This window comes from Salmo salar, chromosome 20, assembly GCF_965601325.2.
Source record: "Salmo salar chromosome 20, fSalSal1, whole genome shotgun sequence".
NCBI classification, from domain to species: domain Eukaryota; kingdom Metazoa; phylum Chordata; class Actinopteri; order Salmoniformes; family Salmonidae; genus Salmo; species Salmo salar.
In genome coordinates, this window is record NC_138310.1 from 17,572,350 (window position 1) to 17,584,885 (window position 12,536).

At 39.1% G+C, this 12,536-nt stretch overlaps 1 non-coding gene across 1 annotated transcript; it reads left to right on the forward strand.

Annotated features, from left to right (window-relative positions):
• Positions 1–7,552: 7,552 nt before the first annotated feature.
• Positions 7,553–7,605, forward strand: LOC123729350 (U7 small nuclear RNA). The gene has a single exon (XR_006761136.1). It is a non-coding gene; the product is annotated as a U7 small nuclear RNA (small nuclear RNA).
• Positions 7,606–12,536: the final 4,931 nt, after the last annotated feature.

Below are 12,536 nucleotides of genomic sequence, written 5' to 3' on the forward strand. Positions count from 1 at the left end.
TCTCTCTCTTTCTCTCTCTCGCTCGGTCTCTCACTAGATCTCTCTCTCTCTCTCTCTTTCTCTAGCTCTCTCTCTCACTAGATCTCTCTCACTAGATCTCTCTCTCTCTCACTAGATCTCTCTCTCGCTCGCTCTCTCTCTCTCTCTCTCTCTCTCTCACTCTCTCTAATTCCTATTTTGGTTGTGTATTTCAGTGGCACCGCGATGGCAGTGGAGCATTGTCTGCTACTGGCCTCTTTACTCTCTTCAATGGGCCAGCCACTTTATCCTCCAGCTCAGCAGCAGCGGCCCCTCCAGTCAATGTAGGTGACATGAAAAGGCCTGCAGAGCTTTGTACTGTGAAGATCAGTTATCATCAGCCCCCCTGGAAGAAAGCTGCCTGTCTGATCACATGGGCTTTCATGCTCATGCTAAGCTCAACATGGCCATGTAAGGACAGAATGACTATGTAATGCGACACAGTTTGTGCTCGTAGAGGTGTGTGTTTCACGCTTGTAAACATTACAGGATTGAAGAGGGGAAATGTAGTGTATTTGATCTCAAGAAGCTTTAAAATCCTCCTGCTGGACATGCATATAAAAGGAGATTAGTCACATGCGATAATGATAAATAAACAACAACAAGAAAAAACACTGCATTTACTCTGCTGTGATGCAGGGTTAGGGTATAGGTTCATATTGCAAGGGGTAAGGAGATGTCTGAAGTATGTTTTCCTCAGTGGCGTGAGCAGCTATAGTGAAACTATGTGGAAATAGTTCAAATCACAATAATTGAATGATAAATTCACCTCAGATTGTATCAATGGTCATCTACTCCTTCACGGAATATCTGTATAACACAAAACAACAAAATTGACATCAAAAAGTCACCTCAGGTACACTTCAATTTCCATTAAACGTAAATATTTGAAGTAGACGCCTGAAAATGTGACACAAAAGTCATTGTAATACTGCAGGCAGAGAGGACACAGATTACTTAAGAACTGTGATAGTGAAAGCGGTCCCATGGCCATGGCCCCTAACTGGCGATGGAAGTACTTGCTAGTGGTCATGTGAATGGGCACTTTAGGGCCTGGACTCATCTGGCGTGGGTAGCAAGCCAGCAGGTGGGCACACTAACAGCTATCTGCTGAGAGCCTGGGGGTGTGTGTTTTCTTTAACCTAACAACAGGCCATTTACCTAGCAAGCAGTTTAGCAAGTCATTAAGATTTTACTTCATCTCTCACTCAAGCACTTACAGATGTAGGATCTTAAATTGAGCCAGTTTGCTACAGCAGCAACAGAAAATGTGGTTCATGGATATTTCTTATTCCAAAGTGGAAATTACAAACTTCAGAAGCCTTTTTAAACCTCAAATACACTACTAGTTTTAAACGTTCTCCTGCAACAGGGTGATCGAAATAATATCCTACATCTGTATATTCTGTCTGTTTCTTTGTTTTTTGGTTACAGATATTTTGCCTTTACAGACATGTGTTATTTGTCAGCAGCATTTGTACAAATAATAAATAATAATACTCCACTGAGACAGGCTCCTAAAGTATCAAAATGCTATCAATTTGTTTTTGAAATTACATTATTTATGTGTAATGATGTAAACATACATTAAATCAATGTTGGTTATTGTAAAAGGCCACTGCAACATTTACAAATTGACATGAAACTTAATTACCAGAAACGCACACCCACTGTAATATTACAATATATTTGGGTCTTACTGCAACTAGCACTATTGGAGCACTATTGTAACTGGAGCTAGCACTATTGGAGCACTATTGGAGCACTATTGTAACTGGAACTAGCACTATTGGAGCACTATTGTAACTGGAACTAGCACTATTGGAGCACTATTGTAACTGGAACTAGCACTATTGGAGCACTATCGGAACTGAAACTAACACAATTGGAACACTATTGTAACTGGAACTAACACTATTGGAGCACTATTGTAACTGGAACTAACACTATTGGAGCACTATTGTAACTGAAACTAACACTATTGGAGCACTATTGTAATTGAAACTAACACAATTGGAGCACTATTGTAACTGGAACTAGCACTATTGGAGCACTATCGGAACTGGAACTAGCACAATTGGAGCACTATTGTAACTGAAACTAACACAATTGGAACACTATTGTAACTGGAACTAGCACTATTGGAGCACTATTGTAACTGGAACTAGCAATATTGGAGCACTATTGGAGCACTATTGTAACTGGAACTAGCACTATTGGAGCACTATTGTAACTGGAACTAGCACTATTGGAGCACTATTGTAATTGAAACTAACACTATTGGAGCACTATTGTAACTGGAACTAGCACTATTGGAGCACTATTGTAACTGGAACTAGCACTATTGGAGCACTATTGTAATTGAAACTAACACAATTGGAGCACTATTGTAATTGAAACTAACACTATTGGAGCACTATTGTAACCGGAACTAGCACTATTGGAGCAATATCGGAACTGGAACTAGCACTATTGGAGCACTATTGTAACTGAAACTAACACAATTGGAACACTATTGTAACTGGAGCTAGCACTATTGTAACTGAAACTAACACAACTGGAGCATTATTGTAACTGGAACTAACACTATTGGAGCACTATTGTAACTGGAACTAACACTATTGGAGCACTAGTCTGGCTAGCACTGGAGCACGTACGCCACTATTGGAGCACTATTGTAACTGGAACTAACACTATTGGAGCACTATTGTAACTGGAACTAACACTATTGGAGCACTATTGTAACTGAAACTAACACTATTGGTGCACTATTGTAACTGGAACTAGCACTATTGCTAAAAACTACTATTCAAACAAATGACAGCATGAAATGCAGAATGCATGTAAATGTTTCCTATTGTAGCAAAATTGCTAAAATTACAAGACAACCTTTGCTTAGGATATTTATTTGCAAGTTATAGAATGATGAAACACAGTATCATGATTTATAAAGTAAGACACTGTACCTTCAGCCAGTAGATCTCTCCAGCTCTCTCTGGTCCATGCAGACCCTCCGTTCGTCCGCTGCATATGCTTAGGTTTCAGGTGGAAAGGACAAGCCACGCTCACTTGCACGCATCAGACACGCGTGCGCACGCACGCACGCGCGCACGCACGCACACACACACACACACACACACACACACACACACACACACACACACACACACACACACACACACACACACACACACACACACACACACACACACACACACACACACACAGGGGAGCAGAGCAGAGCATAATCCATTCATAGCCACTTCCAACAGTACTATAACAAGCTTATTATCCTAATACAATACAAAGTATTGTGTTTCTATTGTTTTTCCAGATGAAGGAGCACTGATGCGTTGTGAAAAAAGGTATGCACAGATAACGAAAATTCATATTAAATATCACTAATGATTAGGGTTGCAAAGTGAGGGTATATTACTGACAATTTTTTACATTTTCCAGTAAACGATCAGAATTTAGGTATATTTCAAGGATTTTATGTAACCTATCACAAGACATCTAGTGGCCCTTTTGGGTACTTCAGATGACCACAGGTGTCTGTAATTATCTCTGGCCCTCTGTGTGGCTTTATCACATGTACAATGTTTGAAATCATTAAATAAGATGATTTAAAAAATTTAATAATGAATGACAAAGCTGTAAAACATTATCTTAAATACAAACCATCAACTTAGTGAATATCATTGGTGTTTAATATGAGGGTTTCAGAATGAAATATCCTTTATTGTTAATGTTTTGGCGTCAAACTGGTGGAAGAGTTGGAAGAGTTGGAAGAGTTGTATAGTTAATAAAAAATAATGCCATTGTTGATTAGATGCTTTTTCATTAATCAGCTATTTTCTCTTGAACCATATGGTCTATCTACTAGAACCTCATGGACAATTTTATAAAGTTATTCAAAGATAAATGACCAAAGTTACGATAGATTGCTATAGATTTTCTGTTAATTACCTACATTTCTGAAGATTCGGGTAACTTTGGTAAACTACTGGTAGCTTTTCAACACTACGAATGATGAATGTGTTTTAGTTAGTTAATATACCAAAAGGCACAATTTGAAAGTACTATCAATGAACAATATGGGACACACAGTATGAAGACAGAATTGTAAATGTCCTGTAACAACTCAAAAGAGTTGCCTGTACCTGAGTGACTAAAACCAGCAGTTCTATGATGGCTTTCAGTCGTATAGAAGTGGATCTGTTAATGGACTGTGCATCATGGAAAGTGCTGTGTGGACTTTTTCTGCCTTAAATGAGGCTAATGAGAATGACTGCAAGGCAACACTAAACCAATATTGTGCCAGTTTTTGTCATTGGAAATAATGTGCTGTCGTAGATTAGGAAAAACAAAAATGAACACTTCGTCAAACAATTGATAACAACGCCATTGTGTCGTGTAAGATGTTGATGAGACACATATCCTATGTTTGTAGAAAATAAGGTGATTGTGATTGCCTTGACTGAACCCATTAAGTCTTGTCTATAGACAAGGCTGTCAATTAAGGCTGAGGACGCATCAATGTAAGCATAAACAGATAAGCAGTTTTCTTCTTCCCGTGTTAGGGAGAAATGCAGATAGGCTAAACACTATGGTCTCATCTCCATGGAATTGAGGCCGTAGTAGCACTGTTTAGCACATCCAAAGGCATGGCTATTATCCACACATAGCCTCACCTCAGTCAACCTGTAGTAAGTCTTTGCAAATGTAAATGGACTTATTTTTCCCAATCAATTCAGCGCAATAAAATGGAAATGAAAGTACAAATAGGCCCGATTTATAATCTATGCAAGGAGGGTGATTTCAATTAACCGGACAAAGACTAATTTAGTTGGCACGTGATATTGTCAGTTCTCGACATCAAACACACAAATTCACCAAAGGAGGTGTTCAACTCGATACCTGCCTAGACGCTAAGCATTTACATTTGTTGCTGATGTGATAAAGTTGAATAAAAATTACGATATAAAATGTAAATCCAGGGGGGAAATGTGGTCATTGGTTAGTTGTAAATATAACTCTACTCAGAATCCTCAATAATGCTATAATAATGTAATTGAAATGCAATGTACTAAGATGAGTCATTGATTTATTGAGACCAAATTGTCTCCAGAGCTAGGAATACGTATTCTGTGAATGAACTTATGCAGCTCTTGCACGGTAATGTCAATGCATTTACCAACAACCATAGTAAAACAAATATTAGAAGAACTTTGTTTGTCTTGTTTTTTTTATGCATTGACGTACCTTCCCAGTGAGAGAGCTTGTTGTGAGATAATGATAATGTGAGAGATGAAGGGACTTTCCTCATCATTGACAGGGTGTGGGTGTGTAGAGTGGTGTCATTCAAACCCTCAGCTCTCGGCTCTCTAATCAAGCCATTTGGACCAGCAGACAGAGACTACTGAGCAATAACTCAGCTTACCCTGCAAAACGTGCAGTACTATTACCACATAAATATATTGATTGGTACACAAAGCATCAGCTTTAAATGACTTTTTATTCAAATATGACTAACAATAAATAAATTCAAAGTATACCTACCTCACTGCCGTGTCTCTCAGGGCCAGAATTGCAAACTAGTTAGATGTTTGATTTGACAGGATTTTAATGGTTTATTTGAGTACCAAGGGATGAAGGTCTTCAGTTGTTGCTATTATTATTGTAATGGTAAGTCTTACAGCCACAGTTAAATTCAGTGTTTGTACTGAAAATCACAATAAACTGTAATATGGAACAGATCCTTGTTAAAAAGCATGACATTCAAAAGAAACAGGCTACAGGTCAGGTGCAAGAATTGTGATGCACAGGACGTGCAATTATGCCTAGCTATCATTTTAGAAGACACAATGTTAGCCTGGTCCCAGATCTGTTTGTGCTGTCTTGCATACTCCTTTGGTCATTGTCATGCGTGTGAAAAAGGACCATAGGAGATGGCGGAGTTGGTGAGACAGCACAAACAGATCTGGGACCAGGCTAAAACAACAATGATTTCTGTATTCTCCAGTTCAGAAGTCAGAAAAGCCGAGGGCTCAGCCAGACAAAGATTGGAGTAAAAAGGAAGAGGGCAGGTACTTTGAAGATAGGACTGGCAGCTCCGTGGAGATCGGGCCAGCAGAAAGCCTGCTCCAACGTGTGACGTGTCTCAGGACTGATACCTGGAAAACCAGGAGGATTGAGGAGATTGGTACAGATGTAGTAGTGAATACATAGAATACTTTTTGTATCCTGTAAACATGATCTTACCATGTTGTGTCCATTCATTCCAGGTATGCAGTGAGTCACTTTTGTGCTGTCCTCCAGTATCTGTGTGGAATGGAATTGAATTGGAACTTAATATTAAATGTGGGAACAACACACCTACTGTACAATCATGTAGTTTGTTAAGTTAAAGTGCTCACCTCTTGAGTGATCCAAGAGCAGATGCTTCAGTTCGCGGAGAGCGCGGGTGAGATTCTCCAGACGGTGGTGAAGGTGGACATTCTCCTCTTTTAAAGCGTGGATGGTATCCTGGAGCTCATAGCCAGAGCCAATGCTTGGAAACGTACAGACCACCCAGAACATCACAACCACCTGCACCGTGAGCAGTGTTGTCTCCCTCAAGGCCATAATAGCGAAAGATAGGCTAATAGCAATTCTGTCTGGCAAAATCAGCTCAATGTTTCATTGCTTTGTCAAGAATGTCTGAATACCCTTACTGCAGCAACTGTTCTGATAAACGGCTCAGCTGCTCCAACATGTGATAAAAGCATGTGTAAATGGCAGCATTGCCTTTTTCTAGGGCTTGCCTATTTCTAGGTCAAACCATTATTTGGGGTCCAGTAGTGGTGGGCAGCCATTGGCAACTCTCAGAGATCAATTGTACTGTTCTGCATCACTAATCTAGGCTAGGGAGGTGCTTTTCTGTTCCCTAATGACATTGACTTCATAAGGTCCACCACAAAGGTGAACCAATCTGCTGTGAACAGTGAACCTATCACATTCCAGGAAACCAGAGAAACCTAGATGGATTCAGCCCAAGTCTGCATTGCCTGGGAAAGTAGCTACCCACATATAAAAAATACTACAGTATACTATAAAATATTACAGTACTTACTATATAATTCTGGAGTAAACTGTTGTATACTGTACTATGCTACACACTGTAGTATCCCTTGATAGTGTGTAGTACTATGTAAAGAATTTTGTAGTATACTGTAGAATACTATAGGAAATACTACAGTATTATCCACAAAAAACACTGTAGTAAGTAATACAGAAATGTCCACAAAAACAATACAGTCCTCAATTTATTTTAACTATAGTAAATACTACAGTATTTCATTTCCATATACCCTGCCCATTCCCTTCCACTATATCCCAATTTGCGCCACCCATAAGTGAGAAAACTACATGCCAAGTATAGACCATATATTTTGTTTCCTACAGGTTAGAAGAAAAGAGCAGAAGCTCTGAACTCTCCGTTCAGACCCTAGTCCTACCTACCTACAGTACCTACCTACCTACAGGTTAAGGAAAATGTGCTCATTTAGTATTTCTCCAGTAGGTTTCCTCAAGGAGAAAGCCCCCAACTTCTATGTCAAAGATAATAAAACAAAAACACTTTAGTAAATACTACAGTAATGTCCCCCAAAACACTACAGTAAATACTACAGTATACTAGTCTGCAAAAACCCTACAGTAAAAACTACAGTATACCGTACTACAGTCCGCAAAAACACTACAGTAATAACAATAGTATATAGTACTCTTTTTTTACTACAGTATTTATACTATAGTTAACTGTACATTTTACAGTATACTACAGTGAATACTACAGTATAGTCCGATGAAAAAACATTCCTACCACTGTATACACTATACAATTTTTTTCATGTGGGTAGCTCTAACCAGAGGCATATTTTGTGATGAGGAGCAATTCCACTAAACTAAACTTGGCGAGAATTACCACAGAACCTTGAGGGGACTGGAGTATCTACTATTTAACCTCAAGCCTCTATCCTCGTTGAGCATTGGCTTGAGCTGTTTACAGTCTCTGTCTGTGACTTGTCTGTGACATCTGCACATCCTGGAATGCCTGCGTAAGCCCAATTCCTCTTTAAAACTTTGTTTCAGTATCGTCAAAAGGTTACAGTTCAAAGTTAGCAGACAAAAGTTGGAAATTGGTTTGATGTTACAGAGGTCATACATAGAGCTTTGGAGAAGGAAACCCCTCAATGGGATAACATCTGGGGTTTCGTGGGAAGTTAAAATGGAAGAAATAAAAAACATCCCTGGAGTGATTGATGCACGTCAGATGAATTGAGTAGTAAGGTTTGGACCCTTTCTTTAAATTTTTGCCTGAAATGACATACCCAAATCTAACTGCCTGTAGCTCTGGACCTGAAGCAAGGATATGCATATTCTTGATACCGTTTGAAAATAAACACTTTGAAGTTTGTGGAAATGGGAAATTAATATAGGAGAATATAACGCATTAGATCTGGTAAAATATAATACAAAAAACAAAACAAGTGTTTTCTATTTTCTTTTTTTTCCTCCATCATCTTTGAAATGCAAGAGAAAGGCCATATATTAACCTGTCTGGGCCAGTGGGACGCTTGCGTCCCACCCTAATCAACAGCCAGTGGAATCGCTTCGCGCTAAATGCAAAACCTCATAAATGCTATAACTTCAATTTCTCAAACATATGACTATTTTACACCGTTTTATAGATACACCTCTCCTGAATCGAACCACGTTGTCCGATTTCAAAAAGGCTTTAGAGCAAAAGCAAAACATTAGATTATGTCAGCAGAGTACCCAGCCAGAAATAATCACACAGCCATTTTCAAAGCAACTAGCATGCATCACAAATACCCAAAACACAGCTAAATGCAGCACTAACCTTTGACAACCTTCATCAGATGACTCCTAGGACATCATGTTACACAACACATACATTTTTTGTTCGATAAAGTTCATATTTATATATAAAAACAGCATTTTACATCGGCGCATGACGTTCAGAAAATCTTTTCCCTCAAATGCTTCCGATGATCAGCGCTACAATTTACAAAATTACTATTCGAAAACATTGTTAAAATGTAATATTGTCATTCAAAGACTTATAGATTAACATGTCTTGAATGCCATCTCTTTGCCAGATTTAAAAATAACTTTACTGGGAAATCACACTTTGCAATAAACGACGTGGTATGCCCAGAAAATAAGTCTATGTTGGAGCCATCTTGGAACGATCAACCATCAAAAATACTATTGTAAATAATCCCTTACCTTTGATTATCTTTATCAGAAGGCACTTCTAGGAATCCCAGGTCCATAACAAATGTAGTTTTGTTCAAAAAAGTTAATAATTTATGTCCCAATAGTGTTAACGCGCTCCGAAGGCTAGTGAAAATGTACCGTGTGCGTCTGACTTGTCGTCAGGAATGAGCAAAAAAAATATATTTAAGTTCGTTCAAACATGTCAAACATTGTATAACATAAATCTTTAGGGGTTTTTTCAACCAGGGCTTCAATAATATTACATTGGGACGGTTGCATTGTCTTTCAAAACGTTTCGAAAAGGGAGAGTACCCATGGGCGCCGACGTCACAATGGTAATGGCCCATCCCCTGTGACCAAGGTAAACATCCTCTCTTTCAGTCAATTTTGATGGTAGGAGGCTCAAACCACTTTGTAAAGACTGGGGACATCTAGTGGAAGCCATAGGAAGTGCTAAATGAATCGCAAGCCCCTGTGTGTTTCAATGGCAAATGTTTGAAGTGATATCCACACATCAGATTTCAGTTTCCTGTCAGGATTTGTCTCAGGGTTTTGACTGCCATATGAGTTCTGTTATACTCACAGACACCATTCAAACAGTTTTAGAAACTTTAGGGTGTTTTCTATCCAAATCAAACAATTATATGCATATTCTAGTTACTGGGCAGGAGTAGTAACCAGATTAAATCGGGTACGTTTTTTTATCCGGCTGTGCAAATACTGCCCCCTAGCCCTAACAGGTTTTAAGATAAAAGCCTAGGTGGCCTTTAGATTTTGTCCACAAGATGGCAGCAGTGTGTTCAAAGTTTCAGACTGATACAGTGAAGAATTACCTCACTACACAATATTTTGCATGAAGTCTGCAGGAGTCAGACCAAGATTACTGAATGTAAGTACATTTTTTACCTTTGGAGGTGAATGTATCAAACCAGTTGCCGTGATAATTGTGTTTTGTTGTTGTGCACTATCCTCAAACAATAGCATGGTATTTATTTATGTAATAGCTACTGTAAATTGGACATTGTAGTTAGATTAACAAGAACGTAAGCTTTCTGCCCATATACAGTGGCAAGAAAAAGCATGTGAACCCTTTGGAGTTACCTGGATTTCTGCATAAATTGGTCATCAAATTTGATCTGATATTCATCTAAGTCACAACAATAGACAACAAAAAAATATATATATAGTTTTTTATTTAACTAGACAAGTCATTTAGGAATAAATTCTTATTTACAATGACGGCCTACCAAAAGGTAAAAGCCCTCCTGCGGGGACGGGGACCTGGGATAAAAATATATATTTTTTAAATACAATATAAATATAGGACAAAACACACATCACAACAAGAGAGACTACATAAACACTACATAAAGAGAGACTAAGACAACAACATAACAGAAAAACATGACAACACAGCATGGTAGAAACACAACATGACAACAACATGGTAGCAACAAAACATGGTAGCAACACAAAAACATGGTACAAACATTTTTGGGCAAAGTCAACAGCACAAAGGGCAAGAAGGTAGAGACAACAATACATCACACAAAGTAGCCACAACTGTCAGTAAGAGTGTCCATGAATGAACAGATTTAGATAAAACTGTCCAGTTTGAGTGTTTGTTGCAGCTCGTTCCAGTTGATAGCTGCAGCAAACTGAAAAGAGGAGCGACCCAGGGATGTGTGTGCTTTGGGGGCCGTTAACAGAATGTGACCGGCAGAGTGGGTGTTGTATCTGGAGAATGAGGGCTGCAGTAGATATCTCAGATAGGGGTGAGTGAGGCCTAAGAGGGTTTTATAAATAAGCATCAACCAGTCGGTCTTGCGATGGGTATACAGAGATGACCAGTTTACAGAAGAGTATAGAGTGCAGTGATGTGTCCTATAAGGAGCATTGGTGGCAAATCTGATGGCCGAATGGTAAAGAACATCTAGCCGCTCGAGAGCACCCTTACCTGCCGATCTATAAATGATGTCTCTGTAATCTAGCATGGGTAGGATGGTCATCTGAATCAGGGTTAGTTTGGCAGCTGGGGTGAAAGAGGAGCGATTACGATAGAGGAAACCAAGTTTAGATTTAACTTTAGCATGCAGCTTTGATGTGCTGAGAGAAGGACAGTGCATCGTCTAGCCATAGTCCCAAGTACTTGTATGAGGTGACGACCTCAAGCGCTAAACCCTCAGAGATAGTAATCACACCTGTGGGGAGAGGTGCATTCTTCCTACCAAACCACATAACCTTTGTTTTGGAGGTGTTCAGAACAAGGATAAGGGTAAAGAAAGCTTGTTGGATACTAAGAAAGCTTTGTTGTAGAGCATTTATAAGACTGTAACATCTGCATGTAAATGGATGAGAGAGCTTCCTACTGCCTGAGCTATGTTGCACATAGTTGCAAATAGTGTTGCACATAGTGTGCTTAAACTAATAACACACAAAGTATTGTATTTTTCTTGTCTATATTGAATACATCATTTAAACATTCACAGCGTAGGTTGGAAAAAGTGTGAAACCCTAGGCTAATGACTTCTCCAAAAGCTAATTGGAGTCAGGAGTCAGCTAACCTGGAGTCCAATCAATGAGACGAGATTGGAGATGTTGGTTAGAGCTGACTTGCTCTATAAAAAACACTCACAAAATCTGAGTTTGCTATTCACAAGAAGTATTGCCTGATGTGAACCATGCCTCGAATAAAAGAGATCTCAGAAGACCTAAGATTAAGAATTGTTGACTTGCATAAAGCTGGAAAGGGTTACAAAAGTATCTCTAAAAGATTTTATGTTCATCAGTCCATGGTAAGACAAATTGTCTATAAATGGAGAAAGTTCAGCACTGTTGCTACTCTCCCTAGGAGTGGCATTCCTGCAAAGATGACTGCAAGAGCACAGCGCAGAATGCTCAATGAGGTTAAGAAGAATCCTAGAGTGTCAGCTAAAGACTTACAGAAATCTCTGAAACATGCTGACTTCTCTGTTGACAAGTCTACAATACGTAAAACAGTAAAACAAGAATGGTGTTCATGGGAGGACACTACGGAAGAAGCCACTGCTGTCCAAAAAAACTTTGCTGCACATCTATAGTTTGCAAAAATGCACCTGGATGCTCCACAGCGCTACTGGCAAAATATTCTGTGGACAGATTAAACTACAGTTGAGTTGTTTGGAAGGAACAGACAACACTATGTGTGGAGAAAAAAAGACACAGCATACCAACATCCAACCTCATCCCAACTG